The following is a 21670-nucleotide window of genomic DNA, read 5'->3' on the forward strand; positions in this document are numbered from 1 at the left end:
TTTCCCAACATTTCTCGTGATTACGTAGTACCATTAGCCAATTTATCCATCTCCTCTGCCAAAGTCCTGATATCAGTCAGGGCATAGTAAACACCTACAGGAGCTACAACAGAGAGAAGAACATGTTGAATACCTGTAGTGTGAGACAGTTTGAATATTACATCAGTCTTAAGTAAACGTCTAGTGTACTGTCCTTAGATAGCCACAAACAGAAAATAAATTAGACAGCCAAAAAATGAGACAGACACGCAAACACAAAATAAATATAACATTGAGTGCTAAAAACAACGCATTAAATGCAGAGCAGAATAATTAGTGCTATTGACAATTGTCGTTGCTAGGATTGCGTCTTTCTTGTGCCATTTCCCTAGATTCACGTGACCGTACCTGTTTTCAATTAGTGGCATTTTGGTTAATAAAATGGAGAGCACGCTCCGAAGTTAGCTCTGGCTTAGAGTTAGAGTAGTAACATAGAGTAGGCCATTAGAACACAAATCCAATAAGTGTTGTTCAATATGCTTCAGCTGGGTAGTTGAGACCAAGTGACTTTGGAGTCTGCTATTGATGTCTGTCAACATGAAATCTGTCAAGAAATCTGCCCTATTTCACTCTATGAGAAATCCCATAGGAATGGTTTTCGTCCTGTGGAGAGATAGAAATAGAAATGTAGTAAAGTGTCTTATTGGTCAATAATGGTCTGTAATGAGAGTTGGTGTCATTACAGATTCACACAAAACAAACTCAAGCAGTAGTCAGTCACCATTTCAAGTTATATTTAATAGTCTAGGACAGTTCAGATTAAAATACATGTTCATCTGGGTTTAAAGGTGAGAGCATAAAACCTCTTCTGATAGAGAGGGACTTCAGAAATGTAATTGGATATAGGGCCATCGCAGATTTTGTCCACAGCCACTCCCATGGCAGTCATTAAAAAACAATTAAAAAAAACATTGGTAATTATGTGAAACACCAAATTTCCTGATTCACGGCTCATTCTGAGAATTGGAATCATATACCAGCTATACACTAACTATGTATAACTTTGGTTTGTAGTCTCACTGAGGTCCAGCTCTCCACCAAGGGCACTGCAGAGGGACACAGCACGCCTCACCTCCCACAGGGACCAGGTACAGGAGCTGCAGGAGGAGGGCTTTGCTGGAGCTGAGGGGAGACAGAGGAGGGAGCGTACATTGTACAATGAGAAATCCTCCTCCCTCCTCCTCATCAGAGATCAGTGTGTCTGTCCTTACCCCAGACGGACTGTGTCTAAGTGGGATGAGCTCTGTGCTGTGTCCCTCTGCTCCTATGCTGACAGGTCCACAAAGGAGGAGCAGGAAAAATCCAGCCTGTGCTGCAGAGCCCTGAGCTGCTCTGCTGCTGCCCCCTGCTGGATGTGTGAGGCAGTGCAGCAGTGGAGGAACCTCAGCAGCAGCCTCCTGTCAACACTGCAGCAAGGGATACAGGGTCAGCTGTACCTGGTGGAAGACCTCGTTGATGAAGATGATGTTGTCCCGCCAGCCGGACAGCGTGCTGCTGTTGGAGTGGCTCTTCTCTGGCTCGGCAGGCCCGTTGGGCTCCCCCTCCTCTCCAGTCCTTCTCCTTCCCCTGGAGAATTGCACAACTTTTTTTATAGATTGGTGTTACAAATTCTTTTGCCGAGTAGTTTTACTGAGTTAATACCTATGTCTGATCTAAATTTCATGTGAATGGCTGCAATGGAAATATGTTGAATTAAACATTTGTTGATGTGTTGAATACTTATTTTCCCGCACTGTATATACACACTCACTGAGCACGTTATTAGGAACACTATACTATACTCGGTAGGGCCTCCCTTTGCTCTGAAAACAGCCTCAATTCTTTGTGACATTGATTCCACAAGATGTTTATAACATTTCTTTGACATTCTGGTCCATGATGACATGATTGCATCACGCGATTGCTGTAGATTTTTCAGGTGCACTTCCAAGCTGTGAATCTCCCGTTCTACCACATCCCAAAGGTGTTCTATTTGATTCAGATCTGGTGGCTGGGAAGGCCACTGAAGAACACAGAACTCATTGTTATGTTTCTGAAACCAGTTTTAGACGACTTTTGCTTTGCGACATGGTGCATTAGCATGCTGGAAGTAGCCATTAGAAGATGGGTAAATTGTGGCCATGAAGGCATGCACATGGTCAGCAACAATACTCAAATAGGCTGTGGCATTCAAGCAATATGATTGATTGGTATTAACAGGCCCAAAGTGTGCCAAAAAAACATTCCCCACACCATTACACCACCTCCACCATGAGAATGTGTACAGGTGTTGCTAATCAAGTGTTTGTTGAATGTATATATATTATATATATATATATATATATATATTTGTATTTATTATACTACAGCATGTATTATACTTCAGCACTTTCATATTTATTTGTCTCTGTGTGTGGTTTACATATGTATGTATATATAGTGTGTGATTTTCTCGAATTGTAGGTCATCAGCACTTATTACCGTCTACCTTTTTCTAAAATGTTTGTTAATATATCACAGCACTTACGCATGCCCACTTTATTATGGGGGTTTTACCTCCTTTTATGTATAATTGTCTTTTCACTATGCTTATTACTAATTTATTACATGTCCCCAGCATATATATATATACTTGTTATTATCTATTTATATAGGCAGTGCTAACCCTAAGTAAGTGCATGTTTGAGACAACATCATCTGTGTGTGTGTGTGTGTGTGTGTGTGTGTGTGGTGTGTGGCGTGTGTTCGGTCCTCACCTGTACATGCGTGCTGTCCATCTCCGTGGTGAGCAGCTGCTCTGGGTCTCCTCCACCTCGTCCTAGCTGCTCTTCTCCGGCTCCATTATGAAGGTGGGCTGCTCCTGCAAGATCAACTTCCTGTACACCTTGATCACCTTGCGGGTCGCTGATGCCTCGCAGGACGGCAACAGGAAGGCCTGCAGGGGGAAGATAGAGACATCAGGAGATTTACTAGAATATACGTTATGTATTATAATGTATTATGATAATACATTAGAATTATAATTATTATATAATTATAATTATATAATATAATTCCAGGAGGTTGTTCCTCTCCTTCTCCTGACTGCACACACACATGATCTCTATTTTCATCCTGAGAATGAGTGTGTTGGAGTCAAATTTCTAAGAATGTGTCTTCGATGGAGTGATACAGTCCGTCCACTAGAGGACAGTCCAATAGAACTCATCTCATAGGGTCATTCAGATCAATACTACATTCAAAAGCAAGTGGTGACCGTGAGGAAATCATATTTCTGTCATATCATATCTTTCTACAGTGAAAATACGACATGTGAATTGTAGGTTTGTTTCATTTGTTTAATCTGGTAACTCTTCTAAAACGTCTAAAAACGTTACTCTTCATATTTTTAGACAACATTAAACGATAACAACTTGAGCCCATGGTACTTCTGCACATCTGTACCTGGTGGAAGAATTTGTTGACGAAGATAATGTTGTCCTGCCAGTCGGACAGCGTGCTGCTGTTGGAGTGGCTCTTCTCTGGCTCGGCAGGCCCGTTGGGCTTCCCCTCCTCTCCAGTCCTTCTCCTTCCCCTGGAGAATTGCACATAACTTAGTCAAGTCTCACCCTCCTCCTCCTCTCCCCTCACCTAGTCAAGTCTCACCCTCCTCCTCTCTTCTCACCCTCCTCCTCCTCCTCTCCCCTTACCCAGTCAAGTCTCACCCTCCTCCTCCTCTTCCTCTCCCCTGCACTCAAGTCTCACCCTCCTCCTCTCCCCTCATCAAGTCTGGAGTTGGTTTCTTATTGGCGAGTCCCGTTCCATCCTAAATGGCCATCATGACAAAGATTATTTTAGATTTTAAAATGAGCAGTTGGCCTACATGTGTCCAGTAATGTGATCATGAAGGTGATTCAGTGTCATTGAGTTGGTCAATAATGGTCTTGAGAGTTGAGATTCACACAAAACAAACTCAAGTCGTAGTCAGTCACCATTTAAAGTGAAACATCTACGTTATATTTAATAGTCTAGGACAGTTCAGATTAAAATACATGTTCATCTGGGTTTAAAGATGAGCATAAAACCTCTTCTGATACAGAGGGACTTCAAAAATGTAACTGGATGTAGGGCCATCGCAGATTTTGTTGCCGTCATTTAAAAAAAGAAAAGAAAAAAGCATCGCAAATGATGGTTAAAACTGTTTGTAAAACACCACATTTCCTGACTCATGGCTCATTCTGAGAACTGGAATCATATACTTGAGGGCAGTCTAATGACAGTGGAAGTTTGTTTTTACTATACCTGAAAACTTTGTTTTGATTATGTCATTGATTTTATTATAACATGTGAAAAAGAGCTACTTTGAACACACATCCATCAAATGCAGCCCTTACATTACTAATTAGAGAGACAATCTACACAACACAACTCCATAGGCTCAAACACATGTGTTACAGCTTGATATGATATCACAATTATGTGATGTTCCATACGATGACATCATACATGGGTTGCCATAGGGTAGTATTGGGTATGTGAACTTCCCGGGCATCAGGTAGATGGAGAAAGACTCAGCATTGGTAAGTCCTCTGTACAACATTTTACAAACATTTCAGTCAAAAGGCCTTAATTGTTATAAAAATGTTGTCTTTGGTGTGAATTTCCATAAGTAATTAATGGTGAGCAACATGTATTTCTCTTGTTTTTGGGGTTAGGGTAATATGCATGAATTTGAAAACAAAACCAAAAAGACACTATTCACCCTCTCTATCCTACTAATTCAATCAAAAGCAATCAAAGGATCAACACGTCTAGGTTTGAGATAGCACTAAATCAGGACAAGTGGTATATTTTACGAGTGGTGTATTTCCTTGGTGTATATATCACTTGTACAAATTATGAGAACTGAAATCATCAACCTGTGAGGTGGTCTTATGGCAGTGGTAAATGGTTTCTACAGTACCCCAAACTACTTTTGGATTTAATTTGCTAATGTAATAAAAGAGCTTTTGCATAAATACTGCAATGTGAGTTCCACCAATCTCAGCCCTTGGATTAATACAGTTACAGTAACTACAGAGAAAATACCCAAACTGCATCTTTACAGGCACAAGTACAGTTTGATGTGATGTCACAATGATATGATGTCACAAACAATGCCATAGGGATAGAGTCTTGGGTATGTGAACATTCTGGTAGTCAGGTAGTTGGAGAAAGACTGACCATTGACCAAATGTTCCAAATGTTTCACTGAAAAAGCAATGATTGTTATCAAAATGATATAATGTCCTGCTAAGTTGTACAGTATTGTGCACAGAAAATATTCAAGTTGTGTCTTGGTGTGCATTAACATTAATAAATCAATTAATTGGTAAGAAGCATGTATTTAACCATTGTTAGATTTGATGCAATCTGGAATTTGTAATCATTGTTTCTGAACAACTTGCGTTAATATGCTTTTTTGAAAGAAATATCTCTAAAAAGACTTACGAGTGTTCCATGAACATTTTGTTTGCTATATAATACATTGGTAGTACAAAGAGAAAGCTGGAAAAGTGTTTGCTAACAGATAGTTGTAGATAGGGTGTGTATTTGTTTTGGGCTGACTTATGGTAAGATCTATCAATATGTGTTTGCCACTAAAATGTCAGCATTACTGAGGGCATTGGAGGTGGTTTTATTGAAGGCCGATGCAGGCCCAGCCTAGTGCATGGTTGTATACATGGCTATAGTAATTTAAAATGTTCAGCGTGGAATGAACCTGCGTGCCACTGTTACATTTCATGATGTCACAGTGACATCATCAGAGGTGCCATGGTTATTATTGCTAGGAGATGCGAGATACAGTACAACAAATATGACAGAATGTTGTAACACAGTGATATCACACAAGTGGTGACCATTTGACGCCGGCTACCATGGTAACCTACTGTAGGTAAAATTTTAAATGGCATTACACATATAGCACACTGCTTTTACACATGCAGTTCACTATAATACTGTAGGGAATAAGCTGTTATTGGAGATGTAAATTGTTACATTGAAAGTCATATTTTCATACCTAATATTAGAGAAAAGGTACTGGGCAAATGCATGGAATGTAGACCTAAACATTTTTCATTCACATTCTGAGCTGATCATCAGTTCAATGGTGCTCGTAGAGTGAGTTGCAGGTCAAACTCTTTATTATTTAGCTACTTTATTGTAGTGGGTTGATGTAAATGTACTGCTTTTGACTATGTACTGTATTTTGGAGATGTAATGTACCGTTACTTTATGCAATGTTAATGTGCTTAAATGTGTCTGATTAATATTGCCTTTATGCACCTGACACCATAAACAAAGTACCTTCTGGAAAAATAAACTTCTTCTAATCCAAGCCAGCTCTGCGATATTCTAGAAGGTCAGAGTTGAGCAGTTAGCACAGCAACATTGTTTGCGAAGAGGTTAGATGAGTAAGTAAGATATCTTTGAATGCTTTCATATGTATCAGGCCGAAAAAAAGTATACATATGATCAGTCTTTTTTCTGATAAAATAGTTGTTGTTTTTTTGTTTAACAGTACCACTTTGTCTGTTTTTCCATTTTCTTGAAGCATCTGCACTCGATTTCCAGCCAGCATCATAGTCATGACAGTGAAAGTGTCCAAACAGGTGACCTGAAAAAATATCAAAAGGGGGATGAGGAGAAGAAAGCGGATCTCCACACTGATGAAACATGGGCAGATGAGGAAGATACTAGCGAAAGAAAACAAAAACATGGAGAGGAAAAACTGTCTGTGGAGTATAAGGCAGCTATTAAAGAGATTGACAACATTTGGATGAACTTTCGTTCATCTTGGTCTAATAATGGAAATAGTCTAGTCGTGGTGTGGGCCAGGAGTGACTACAACCTATAATAAGCCTTCTTTACTTTGCTACAGCCATCGCTGGCTGACATTGTCATTCACTGCCATCAACGGAAATCAATGTTTCCCACATTATATTTCATGCCAACGTCAATCAAAAGTAACCTCAAACCAAGTACTGTAACAAAGTGATGAAGGCTTATCAAAGGTTACAGATGCATAGTCTTGAACCAAAATAAGAAAAACATACAATAATGATTGAATGGGTGGACTATGGCTTTAAAAGACCCAGAAAACAACCAAAATATCGTATGATGAAAAGAAAGAGATTCCCCAGACTGATGAAGAATAATGGACAGATGCCAAAAATAGAAATGAGACATTTTTTTTAATATACTGTGAAGAGGAGGTGAAAGTAATAAAGGGAGTGGAGAAAACAAGGGAACAAAGCTTTAGTCACAGTGAAAAGGTAATTAGTGAACAGGAGAGAAGTGCCATCACACTTACTTGAGATTTTTTGATCATTTTGAGTTACAATTCTAGTGTTTCTTTTTTGTTCATCTGGTTCACTTTCTTACCTCTGTATCTATCTACAGTTTTCCCGTCTTTTCCAAGGGTAAACAGACCCGAGTTCAATACCCAACAGCCACACTTGGCAGAGTAGACAGCGAACACAATGCAAAGGTGGGCTAATGGAAAACTGTTTTGATAGATTCAACAGTTTAGATTGTAGATTCATTGATAGGTTGGTTGATTGATTTACATTGAGCAGGACCTCTCTCTTTATGTTCCTTCCTCAGATGTCTATCCACAGCTGGACAATGGTAATTTGCTGAAATGAACTGTGTATTAACAGTCAGGAGAATTCAAAAGGTAAGAGGAGACTAACAGCAAAAATATGTATAAAAAGTAGCTTGAGTAGAAAAAATGTGAAACAATAAGCCTACAACAAAAACCAAGTCACCAGCGTGGCTGAAGCCATATTTATTCTGAATGGCCATACCTGAATAAAGTATTCATGCAGTAAGTTATGGTTTATAATGTTTGTAGAGCGCACACATACACTCACCGGCCTCTTTATTAGGTACACCTTGCTAGTACCGGGTTGGAATCCCTTTTGCCTTCAGAACTGCCTTAATTCTTTGTGGCATAGATTCAACAAGGTGCTGGAAACATTCCTCAGAGATTTTGGTCCATATTGACATGATAGCATCACGCAGTTGCTGCAGATTTGTAGGCTGCACCTCCATGATGTGAATCTCCCGTTTCACCACATCCCAAAGGTGCTCGATTGAATTGAGATCTGGTGGCTGTGGAGGCCATTGGAGTACAGTGTCACTCATTGTCATGTTCAAGAAACCAGTTTGAGATGATTTGAGCTTTGTGACATGGCACGTTATCCTGCTGGAAGTAGCCATCAGAAGATGGGTACACTGTGGTCATAAAGGGATGGACATGGTCAGCAGCAATACTCAGGTAGGCTGTGGCGACAAAGAAAGAAACAAACCTGTTCTGTCCTCATACATAGCTGAACACCTCTAAACACCTCCCAAGAGTCTGGAGACAGAATGTCAGTCTGACTTCAGGTTTATTGACTTAGAAAGAGTGAAACTGAGAAAGAGAAACAATAATCAATGATATGGTTTCACATCCACACATTGCCTTGCCATACATCACAGAGATGATCTAACAAAGAAATAGCGACATATAGCTACAATGTGTTGTATTAACATTGAAATATAGTATCCTCTCTTAGCTAACATAACCAAGAATACCCAATGTGTTCTTATATAATGCTAGTATGGTCTCACATGAAGAAATTAAAGGTAAGTTTACATAATCACCATGAAAGCCAATAGTACAAGCTAAACTAGCATCTTCCACAACACAAACACTTGTCTACAGTGGGATATTACTGATAGTCCTTTCGGTCCCTGCACTGATGGACACTATAAAGAATTATGGAGAACTCTCTGGTTATCAAATCAACCAATCAAAATCAGAGGCAATGATGTTAGTTGGACAATGGCCAATTCAAATGTCAGGAAGGCTTGATTTCCACTGGTCTCAAGGATTTAGATACTTGGGAATTACTATAACAACTGACCTATCAAAATTGTTTAAAGCCAACTATGGGAAATTGATGGGCCACATAAAAGGGGACCTTACAAGATGGGAAATTCTACCACTCAAGAATAGAAACGATAAGAATGAAGATTTTGCCAAGATTGCTTTTTCTCTTCCAATCACTACCTATCTATGTTCCTGCTTCCACCTTTACTATATTGGATAAATGGCTGTCCAAGTTTATTTGGCAAAGCAAGCGACCCAGACTTAAATTTAAAAGACTACTCTGCCCAAAAGACAGGGGAGGCCTGGACTTACCTAGCCTGAAAAAATATTATTGGGCAGCCCAACTCAGATCAATGATTGCTTGGATATCCCAAGACACTGACACTATATGGGTGGGAATGGAACAGAGTGAATGCCCAAATTTGCCTTTAGATTCAATACCATTCTTAAACCAAGACATATGGGGGAAAAAGAAAATTGCTAATGTATGGAGCAAGAACACCTTAAAAATATGGTCAATCTTGAGGAAAAAACTACAACTTCCCATGACCATTTCCAGACCTATAATGATAGCAAACAACTGTGAGTTCTCTCCATCTAGGCTGGACAAGGGATTCCTAAAATGGAAGGAAAGGGGTTTAGTGGTTTTGGACCAGCTGTTTGACGGAGCAGTCCTAAAATCATTTGAACAGCTCAAAGAGGAATATGATTTACCAAACCAAGACTTCTTTAGGTACTTACAAATTAGACACTATCTACAAAGTCATAAAGAATGGGAACAGCTCTGTTCCTTACCAACAAAATTGGAACACCTCTTCATATCAACAACTAAAGGAATAGTGAAGACAAAGTTCATATCACATATTTACAAGATATTGCAGGAAGAGTTAAAAGAAGATAACTTAGATATTAAAGAAAAATGGGAACTAGAAATGAACACAATAATCCCAGATGAGCAATGGGAGACTTCATGCAGACAGGGACATAGGATATCCAGTAGTCCAAACTGGAAGGAATTTGGATGGAAAATGAAAATGAGATACTTTAGAACTCCACTTATAACATCAAAATGGAGCAACACCTCAGATCATTGCTGGAGGGGTTGTGACTTGGTGGGAGATCACACACATATATTTTGGGACTGCCCAAAGATATCAGAATACTGGCAAAATGTACAAAAAGAAATAAAAAAATGTCTCCATATAGATTTACCTCTTAAACCATTACACTTTATACTAGGGGTACTGCCAACTGATCTTGAAGAGAACAGTCAAACATACTTGCTGAGAATCCTCTTTTTAATAGCGAATAAGGTAATCACAGCCTCCTGGCTGAGGCCACACCCTCCAACAATTACACAATGGAGGGAAAGAATCCAAAACGTTTACAACATGGAATATACAACAGCATTATTACAACTGAAAGTAGATGTATTCCTAAATAAATGGTCATCCATTGCCCTACATTTTCATTTGATATGATTGAAATGCAGATTATTATTATATATTTTTTTAAAGATTATTGTTACTGTTATTATTATTGTTGTTATTGTTATTATTATTGTTGTTGTTATTGTTATTGTAAAATTTATATTATAAAATTAGTGCCCTGATCGGTGAGAATCTCTTTCGGGATTCCCACGCGGGAGATGACTTGAAACAATGCTTGCGCTACACTCCTGGCAGAGATATTGCGCAGAGGTATTGCCTCGGGGTATCGGGTGGCGTAATCTATCAAGACCAACACAAATCGATAACCCTGTGTGCTCCGGTCAAATGGCCCGATAATATCCATCGCAATGCGGTCGAACGGGTTCTCGACCAATGGTAAGGGCCGCAAGGGGGCCCGTGGAATGGCCGGGGGATTTACTAACTGACATTCCCGACAGGAAGCGCACCACCTACGGACCTCTGCCCGAATCCCCGGCCAATAAAATCGAGCCATTATACGGTGCAGTGTTTTGTCATACACTAGATGGCCCGCCATGGGGTTGAAATGAGCCGCCTGGAAGACCATTTCGCGGCGGCTGCGGGGAACCAACAACTGGGTTACTTCCTCCTGACTATGTGAGTCACGACTTACTCGATATAACCTGTCGCTGATAATCGCGAAATAGGGGTAGGCGCGCACCGTGTCTGGCCGTATCAAAGTACCATCAATTGCTATCACTTGGTCAAAGGCTGATCTTAGGGTCTCGTCACGAGACTGCTCGAGGGGGAAGTCGCCTAGCAGCGGATAGTTCGGCGGGGAAGTCTCGGGGTGAGGCGCCCCCGCGGCTCCGGCTCCCCGGCAGTGTCGCGAGGCGCCGCCTCGGCACAGAGCACATTACACGCCACACACCTCCCTAGCTGTCGTGCACGCATCCCGGTAGCCCTCTTTACCGCTTGAGGAAACCCCTCCCAATCCACGCCTAGAATCAGGGGATGCGTGAGGCGTGGGCTAACCGCCGCCTGTACACTATGGTTTTTCCCCTCAAAATGAATTTCGATAGCGACCACCGGATATTCGTGAATGTCCCCATGCACACACCTCACCCGCACCCTCGATGCCTTCAACAATGCCCCCGGCCGAACCAGGCGCTCCTGGATCATGGACTGCATGCAGCCCGAATCCAAGAATGCCTGGTGCGTATCATGTTGTATCCTTACCGGAATACGATACGCCGCTCCTGGTCCGGGGGGAGGGCCCGGTATGTCGCCGATGCGGACGACCTGTCCCACGTCCATCGCCTGACACTCGGCCTGCACGTGGCCCGGCCGTCCGCACCGCCAACACACCCCCCCTGTCGCTCGAGGTGCTCCCTGTGGGGCCGGGGTCGGTTCTGGATAGGTGCGCCCCTGCCATCTCGACCTTGGGGCGGGCGCCGGCCTCTCTCCTTCCGCTCCCTCGGTTCCTCCTGGGCGTCGGCCCCCCCCCCCTTGCCGCGGGGCCGGGGTTGGTCGTTGTGGCCCCCGCGGTGGGAGGGAGAGATGGTCCTCAGCCAGTCCCACGGCGGTCTTGAGGTTCTGGGGGCGGTGGTACTGGACCTTGGGGGGACCTGGTGCCGCTCCGGTCCCCGGCGCCGGCCCGCCGACCCTGGTGAAGTCCTGGAGGAGGGCGCTGTCCGTGATCCTCGCCGCCGTTAACTCCTCCAGCGTTGCCTGCTGGGTCTGCTGCAGGGCCGTCTGCTGCTCGAGGACAAGCGCTATCCTCGACATCGCCGCTGCTAGCGCCTCCATTCCGCCTTCCCTCTGTGTCCCAGGTTGGGCGCCAAATGTAGTGGTGTCCGTGTACACAGAGGCAGACGCAGCGGTGTAGTGAGGGAAAGGTCCCGTTTATTCATACAGTCAGTAATCGTTCAATCAGAGTTCGTTGGCTTTCCAGCCTCGTCAGAGCGTCTCTCTCTCTCCACTGTCCGCTCTCCTCGCCGTTTCCAGCCTAGCTACCGAAATGGCAGAAGCACACACATCTTAAACATTCGCCGACGAGACTTAATTCGCAGCAGGTGTGCAACAAAAGTCTCGCCGACACAACCCCGGCCACGGTCCTGTAGCTCCCTCTACAGGCCGAACGCTGCATGTCCCCCCACACTTATGATGACTGATGTATAGATGATTCACTTACTTGAGACAAATGTACTTGTTGTAAGTTGCTTTGGATAAAAACATCTACTAAATGTCAAAAATGTAAATGTAAATGTGATGAAAATGGGTGAAGTGTCTAGCCCCAAATTTACAAAAAATGGTTAAGGCATAAACCCAATATTTTCATGTTTTATTAATTCTTCCAGAGAACAGATTGGTGTTGAATTGTGGGATATATGAAGGATTGCCCCTTTTAAAAGGCTACCCATTTTTAATTGGCAATTATGGCACTTGAAAGTAGCCAAATATCCCTCTGATAAAAAAAACAACCTAAAAACTTGACATCAAAGATGAGCATGGAAATTAACAGGCCATGGAGCAATTAAGTTTGTTTTATTTTCTAGTGCATGAGGTTATTCGCAGGTTACCTAAATGTTAACCTCGTCCCCAGGCTATTGCTCACAGCGCATATAAGTCTGGAATAACGACGACTCAAACCTGGCCGTAGGGTGGTTACTGATTAAAGTATTTGTTATTATTTGATTTCAGCTAATCACACGGCTGCAAGGTGTAGCTTTTTATCAGAAATGTGTGGAATGTGCTGTGGAAGATGATTGATGCGAGGTAAAGCCCATGGCTATGCCCCGTCCCCATTTTTGACGCTCTTGCTCTTGGCTTAATGAAGGCCAATGAAGTTTAACGCATTGGTCCAACAGACCTTTTGGGCATTTGGGCAGAAGTGTCTGGGAACGAGACTACTTAAATCTTAACATAATATTAACATAATCTTCAGCAGTACATGCTAAGCACAGTGTATCTATGAGAAGATATTCAGCACTTTGCTCGTACAAAAGTCCTACAATTCCGAAGCGAGTATAAACCAAGGCAATAATTAATATTAAATACATTTAACTACATTCATAAAGTTCTTCATAACCAACATCAGGGAGATGTGACCAGAGAGGTGGTGAGTGGATCCTGGCTATAAGGGCACACTCTTGCCAACACACATTCTGGTGTGACATGTGCGATGTCTTATTGATCTATGTTGCTTTGGCTGTCTCCACGTGTGGATCATTGTAATCAGGGGTGGGGCTGGCCTTTTAAACACCTGTGCTTTGTTTCATTCAGGGAAAACAAAGAGATTTTTAACATTTCTTTTAAAGAGACAACACACATTTTCTGCCATGCCTCTATCAATTGATTTGGCTTTAATCAATGGTTTCTTCTTGATGTTGTGTACATGTTTTCATGCCTATGTCACCTTTCAGAGGAAATCAAGGAACCTATCCAGATCTGATGTCGTATTAGATGAGTCAAACCCTGTCAGAACATAGTTTGCTTTTGCTAGATTATTTTCTTTTCTTTTGTCTAGTATTGGTATACATGGTCGAAATTATGCACTCATATTTAGTATTTGGTCGACACTACTTTGTATGCAAACCGTCTGGGACCCATTGACCCCACCAGGTGCTGGGTATTTTTTCTGGTGATATTCTGCCAGGCCAGCCATCTTCAGTTTTTGAGGTCTTTTTGCCCATAATCTTACCATCAGAAAATGAAATGCATGTTCAATAGGATTTAAATCCAAAGATTGACATGGCCAGTCAAGAACTTTCCACTTTTTCGCCCTGAAAATCTCCCTAGCTCCAATGGCAGTATGTTTTGGGTCATTGTCTTACTGTTTGATGAAGCGCCATCCAATGAATTTGGAAGCATTGCTTTTACTCGACCAGACAAGATGTTTCTGTACACTTCAGAATACATTCTGCTGCTGCTGTCAGCAGTAACATCATCAATTATGATAAGTTAGCAAGTTCTAGTGGCAGCTATACATGCCCAAACCATAGCATCCCCTCCACCATGTTTCACAGATGAGATGGTATGCTGTAAACCTTGGGCAGATCCTTTTTTCTCCAAACTTTCCTCTAGCAATCACTCTGATAATATTCACCTTATCTGTCCACAAGACTTTTTTCCACACCTCTGCAGGCTTTTTAGGTACTTCTTAGCAAACTCTAACCTGACTATCCTTTTTAAGGATAACTAGTGGTTTGCATCTTGCAGTAAAGCCTCAGCCATTTGCGATTGCTGAGCTCATCAGTGCTTGATTTTGGCAAGCCTAAGGTTTTGACTATGTTTCAGATTTTTCAGCTTTCACCATTTGTCAATTGCTTTGCTATTGTAATGTATCTCACACCTTGTCCTTTGTTGGGAATGATATTTAAGGAGAGGGACAGCGAGATATTCTTTGAGTTTTGGGTTAGGCCCATCACGGGCATCATTCTCCCGCGTTGGGGAAAAATAAAAAAGTTTTTATTTCAAATCCAAAAAGAAGAAAAAATGCTTCACTGTCCCATTACTTACGCACGGTACTGTATAACGTTTTGTGGAAAGGGTTCTACATGGAACCCAAAAGGTTTCTTCAAAGGGACAGTGGAAGAAGAACCCTTTTTGGTTCTAGGTAGCACTTTTTTTCTAAGAGTGCAGGATCTGTGATGGGTCTGTCTGTCTCTATCCACGGTATATTTGCTTGAATGCCACAGCCTATTTAAGTATTGTTGCTGACCATGTGCATCCCTTCATGGCCACAATTGACCCATCTTCTAATGGCTACTGCCAGCATGATAATGCACCATGTCACAAAGCAAAAGTCATCTTAAACTGGTTTCATGAACATGACAATGAGTTCAGTGTTCTTCAGTGGCCTTCCCAGGATCTGAATCCAATAGAACACCTTTGGGATGTGGTAGAACAGGAGATTCACATCTTGAAAGTGAACCTGAAAAATCTGCAGGAATTGAGTAATGCAATCATGTCATCATGGACTAGAATCTCAAAGGAATGTTTCCAACATCTTGTGGAATCAATGCCATGAAGAATTGAGGCTGTTTTGAGAGCAAAGGGAGGCCCTACCCAGTATTAGTATAGTGTTCCTCATAAAGTGCTCTGTGAGTGTATATCTAACTATCTTTGTTTTTGCTGGTCTGTAGGATCTATGATGGCCGTCAGCCCATCCTGTGTATCATGGACACAGCCATGATCAAAACCATCCTCATCAAGGAATGCTACTCCCTTTTCACTAACAGGAGGGTAATACGCTAAATTGAAGTTGTTGTATGGGAAAAAAAACATAAGGGCTCCTTAAATAGATAATATCATTGTTATTATAGCATTATTAATATTAGGTTAATCTTGCAGTATATAATTATTATTATTTTTCTAGAATTTCTATCTCAACGGGCCTCTGTATGACGCCGTGTTTATCGCTGAGGATGATGCATGGAGACGGATCCGCAGTGTCCTGTCTCCCTCCTTCACCAGTGGGCGGATCAAAGAGGTACAGTCCCATCTCTCCTCTCCTTCTTTCATTCATTCCTTTATACAACACAAATAAATGAATGACTAACAACTCTGACGCGTGTGTGTGTGTGTGTGTGTGTGTGTGTGTGTGTGTGTGTGTGAGAGAGAGTGTGTGTGTGATTTGTACTATGTGTATAGTGTGTATTCATTGTTGTTTGTTGTTGTGTGAAGCAGCAACTTTAATTAATTAATCCAAGACAAATTTTCATCCGGGACAATAAAGTATATTTGATCTTATCTTCGATAAGTTCAATGGTCAGATGACAGAGTATAGAATAATAGTTCATCTTTGGAGTCACTTATTCCTTGACTATATACATAATGTATCCTGTATGGATGTATATTCTCAGGCTATATAAACATTTAAATAATTCCTGTTTCAAACATGATATTAACCCATGTTTTGCACATATTAATCCATGTATCAATCATGATATTTTTCCATGTATCCTTCCCAACTCAGATGTTCGGGATCATGAAGCAGCACTCTGGTAATTTGGTCAGCAATCTGAAGAAGACGACCGATAACGATGAGCCCATTGAACTAAAAGAGTGAGTATTTATCTCCGAGACGATAAGGTGAATTTGTCATTTCAGTGAACTCCCCCTTTAATTTTGTGGTTGTGGTTCTGGTGGTCAGAGATTGTGTGGTTGTGTTCCAGGTTCTTTGGACCATACAGTATGGATGTGGTCGTCAGCACTTCATTCAGTGTTGACATCGACTCCCTCCACAACCCCTCCTACCCCTTTGTGACCAACATCAAGAAAATGCTCAAGTTTGACATCTTCAGCCCACTGTTCCTCACAGTCGGTACAACTGCCCCCATATAGCTTTCAGTCATTTTGTGCTTAATAAATGAAGCTATTGATTTCATTGATTAGACTGACATAAACCCCACTGCCAATGGTTTGCGCTCTACTCATTTGACAAACACATGGGCCCTGTCCAGAACCAACCTCTAGTTCCTAAATGCTGGACACTTGGAGATCTGAGTGGATTGGATACAGAAGTGTCTAGGGATAGAGCCTAGGAGTTGTTTCTGGACAGGGCTGTGCATTGAATAGGATTGGAGTCACGTATCATGGTATTTCCTGTTCCTGTTTGTAACTGTGGCATTTCCTGTCCGTCCAGCATTCTTCCCCTTCATGGGTCCTGTTATGGCAAACATGGAGGTATCCCTATTCCCTGCCTCAGTCACAGATTTCTTCTACGCTGTCTTTCAGAAGATCAAGTCCAATCGCGTGGCTAGCACCAGGAAGGTATGTAAATATAACTGATCAAATATACGATCTTCAGCCAGTATTGTGTAATACAATTGTAGAGATTTGGTAGCATCTGGTAGTTCTCATGTGATTTTGATCTGACGTAAGCCTGCTTCCAGAGTCGGGTAGATTTCCTGCAGCTGATGATAGACTCGCAGAAAGACAGCAACTCAAAGGGAGAGGAGCAGAGTAAAGGTGCCTGCCTTAAACACACACACACACACACACACACACACACACACACACACACACACACACACACACACACACACACACACACACACACACACACACACACACACTGTATACTAGCATCTAACACACACACATACAGTACCTGCCTCAAACACCTATACCTACAAACACACCTACCACCCCATTTCTCCCATCATCATAGGATTGAGTGACCATGAGATCTTGTCCCAGGCAATGATGTTCATCTTTGCTGGCTATGAGACCACCAGTAGCTCTCTGTCCTTCCTGGCCTACAATCTGGCAACCAACCCTCACATCATGACCAAGCTGCAGGAGGAGATAGACACTGTGTTTCCCAACAAGGTAACCGCTCTGCAGACTCCTATATAGTACTATTCATGTGGAACAGGTGATAGTGACAGTGACAGTGTGATAGTGACATGATAGTGACAGTGTTTTAGAGGGTACTGATGAGTGTGTAACTGCTGTGCACTGCAGACTCCTACAGATGGTTAGATAGGTGACAGTATTTTGCAGTGTGCTAATGTGTCTGTAGCATCCCTGTGCAGACTTCTGCCCAGTATTATTCATTTGAAACAGGAAGTAGATAGGTGTTGTTGGAATCTTCAGAATAGTTAAAAGGCCAGTACCTGAGGACCTGAGGGATCTACAGGGTATATACCTTAAAAGCATGTCTGACATGCAGTGGTGTGCATGACCATAGAGTGATTTCTAAACTAATACAATTATCTTAAAATAAATTATAAAACTAACAGGTAATCAGTGCAGAGACTTGTGTGATATGTGCTCTCCATCTGACTCGTGCTGCTGCATTTTGTATCATTTGCCAAGAGCTTTCTTTGGTCGACCAGACAGGAGAGTGTTACAGTAATCAAGGCTGCTAGTAATACAAGCATGCATTCGTCTCTCAGTGTCAGCCTGGGAGAGGAAAGGTTGCACCTTTACAGCTGTGTTCTGTAAAGGTCCATGTAATATTCAAGCTTTATAAAAGCTTCCTAACGGTTGTAATGACTATCTTTAATCGGTAGCGATCAGGGAACAAGATCCCTTATAATAAATCCCTTATGAATAAATATTTCATTTACGAACGCTGTTTTGGTTCGGAAAACACGCTTTTTAAAATGCAGTGTCCTACCTGACATTCGGTTTGCATATAAACATGTTGTGAGTGCCAGGGGTGTTCTAGGGGAGTAGACTGACTTTTCTCTGGTGGCTGCCTCTCCCAATCGTGTGTGCATGCAGAAACACAACAGCTAATGTCCAACACTGCAAGTTCATTTCGGGGGGATATATTATTATTAGGGAGGATGTTGTTGTTTGGACAACTTCAGACAGAATTTCTCCACGATGGCAGATTTCTGGCAAACTTACTTACTCTTCTTTAAGTGATACAAATGTGTTTTAGTCACATTCTTGATATGGGTTTCAAAATTAAGATCTGAGTCAATGGTAACACCTTGTTTTTTTGCCTGGTGCTTAGTGTTACTGTAAGTAGTGTCTTTAAGTGTGCAGACAGTTTGACCAGGACAAGGACAAAGAGCATTTTGGCATCAGCATTAATTAATTAATTCTAAGGTCATTAAGAACCTAGTTAATAACTTAACAACATAGTGCTATCTCAGTGCTATGATCGGCACAAAAGCCAGATTGGAACATGTCAAAGGTACAGTTGGGAATAAGGAGATTATTTAACAGTTTGAACACCTTTTTTTCAAGAATTATTATTTTTTTGCTTAAAAAGGGAAGGTTGGAGATTGGCCTAAAATCGCTAAGGACTGAAGTGTCTAAGTTACTTTTCTTCAGGAGGGGTTTCACCATGGTAGTTTTAGGTGCAGATGAACAGACCCCCACTTTGCTGAGCATTTCTGTATGACCACTGCAAAAGAGTTCATAGTGCTTCCATGTGGTGGAAGGTGGGGTAACAAGTCATCAAACACATCTTCAGGTCTTGCCTGAGTGATCCTCCTCACCTAACATTGGTTCTCTTATCTCAGAAGTATGTTGCAAATTCCTCACATTTGTAGGTGGAGAGCAGATCACCAGGTGTCTTGTGGGCGGGATTTATAAGGCTGTCAATCGTTGAAAAGAGCACTGTTTGAGTTGTTATGATTCATTATCAATTTTGAGAAATGATCCCGTCTTGGCGTTTTTTTATTGCCTTATTAAAAGCAGAAAGATGCTCTCGAAGAATATCAAGGTGGACCTGCAGTTTTTGTCAGCTGAGACTTTCTGCAAATTCTTTTAAATTTGGCCACAGCCTTTTTCAGTTTGACTGGTGCTACAGAGTCGATAGTTGCCCTTAGTTTGGTGTTGAAGCTGGTTACTAAATCATTATCACAGAAGGAAGCTGTTGATGGTGTACTATTCATATTCATATTCATCATGAAATTCTCATCTGCTCAGCGACATGGCTAGATAAATAATAGAGTGAAAATATATTTTTTCCCCACTTCTAATAGACTGACATGCATTCATGTTTAGCCAGGTTTCAGATAAAAACATTACAGTGCAGCTTTCGCTCTGAGATAAGATCAATAAAGGTTTTGCCAGATAGGGACCTAATATTCAAAAGCACCATGGTAATGTTCTCTGGGCTGTTCGGTGCTGCCCGGCCACAGTTAATGGAATGGATACCAAGTTATTCACATTTGAACCACCTGACAGTTTTCTTGTAGTCTGTCGACTGTGATAGGAAATAATAGACTATAGCACATTCAGTATTCCAAGCAGTCAATCCACTAAAAGCAGCGCAGTTTAGTGGCATTTTGACTTCTGATTGATCCTTGTGTACATCTATCATTGGTGTCATGAAATTAGGCTATGCAGATTAGAATAAGTACAGTACTGTGTTCATTTCCCAAAAAAAGAACACAAAAAACTAACAGCTCTTCAGATTTGCGACGAAAAAGAGTTAGTTCTGGGCTACGGCTACGTGAACGACCAATCACTAGTGCTCATGTGAGTGTAATATCCCTGTGCAGGCTCCTCTCCAGTACGAGGCTCTGACGCAGACTATCTAGACAGCGTGATCAACGAGTCTCTCAGGTTGTACCCCATCGACTTGAAAGAGTCGCCAAGAAATCTGTTGAGATCAGCGGCATCACCATCCCCAAGGGTATGGTTGTCATGATACCCATCTGGACCGTGCACCGTGACCCCGATGTGTGGGAAGACCCAGAGGAGTTCAAACCAGAGAGGTAATGGGCCACATCTTAACCACAACCACAATATCAATCACAACAGCAACGATAAGAGCAGTGTTCCACAAACAACCATAAAACAAACCTAAATGCGACGACCAAACACAAACAGGTTTCTTCAACCATGTATAACCATCATATTACTGTGATTTAATTGATATGTTCTTTAACCCCTCCTCCTCTGAACTCTCCGTGTGTAGGTTCAGTAAGGAGAACAAGGAGAGCATCGACCCATACACCTACATGCCGTTCGGGTTGGGCCCACGGAACTGTATCGGGATGCGAGACATGTAAACTGAAGTGTCGCCCTCAGACCTTGAGGATGTCCTCTTGGCTTAATAGTAGCGTTTGTGTCTTCCACATGGGAGACCCGGGTTTGAACCCCCATACTACAATTCTGTACTTGCGTACTGCATGAGTATGTACTCCCCATTTAATTTCCCAGATTGCATTTTTCAGTACTAGGCGCCAATCATCCTCAGTATAGGCTACCTACTAAATGATGGAAGTGTGAGATTTAAAAAAAATCTATTTGTATTTCTGCAAAACTCCCTCGAGACTTCATAGGGCCATTTTACACTGTATTAGGTAACATTCATAGTGTAACGCTGACATCTGTTTTACTCGTTCCTTCATACTGTAACGACCCTGTGTAAGGCCCGTTAGCAGCTCCGCCAAGGGAGTTAACTCTCTTGGTGTTGTGGCTAGCGCGGCCGGTTTGTAAGCGGAAGGTTGCGAGTTCGATACCCGCTTGAGGCAAGCTACTCTACCCCGCCGTTCGTTACATTGGTGTCAGAAGTGGGATGGTGCCCGTGAGGCCATCTGAGAGGCGTGTCCACGTGAGAGACTTGTATAGTGAAGCGTGAGGGCACGCTCTCCCGAACGGAGGGGATAGTGTAACGACCCTGTGTAAGGCCCGTTAGCAGCTCCGCCAAGGGAGTTAACTCTCTTGGTGTTGTGGCTAGCGCGGCCGGTTTGTAAGCGGAAGGTTGCGAGTTCGATACCCGCTTAGGGCAAGCTGCTCTACCCCGCCGTTCGTTACAATACTTTAACTGTGTGTCAACTCTCACCAGATCCCCATTGAGATGGACCTACAGAACACTCTGATGCCCATACGGCCCATCAAACTCAAGCTGCTGTCCCGCTGC

At 42.2% G+C, this 21670-nt stretch overlaps 1 pseudogene across 1 annotated transcript; it reads left to right on the forward strand.

Moving 5' to 3' along the window:
• The first annotated feature begins 2861 nt into the window (after nt 1-2861).
• LOC310824097 (cytochrome P450 3A27-like) lies at nt 2862-20816 on the forward strand (annotated as a pseudogene). Its single transcript has 7 exons — nt 2862-2896; nt 15474-15573; nt 15707-15820; nt 16307-16395; nt 16506-16620; nt 20339-20519; nt 20723-20816. The product of its transcript is annotated as a cytochrome P450 3A27-like (transcript).
• Nucleotides 20817-21670: the final 854 nt, after the last annotated feature.

This window comes from Argentina silus (genome assembly GCF_951799395.1).
Source record: "Argentina silus genome assembly, chromosome: Y".
In the NCBI taxonomy this organism is placed as follows: domain Eukaryota; kingdom Metazoa; phylum Chordata; class Actinopteri; order Argentiniformes; family Argentinidae; genus Argentina; species Argentina silus.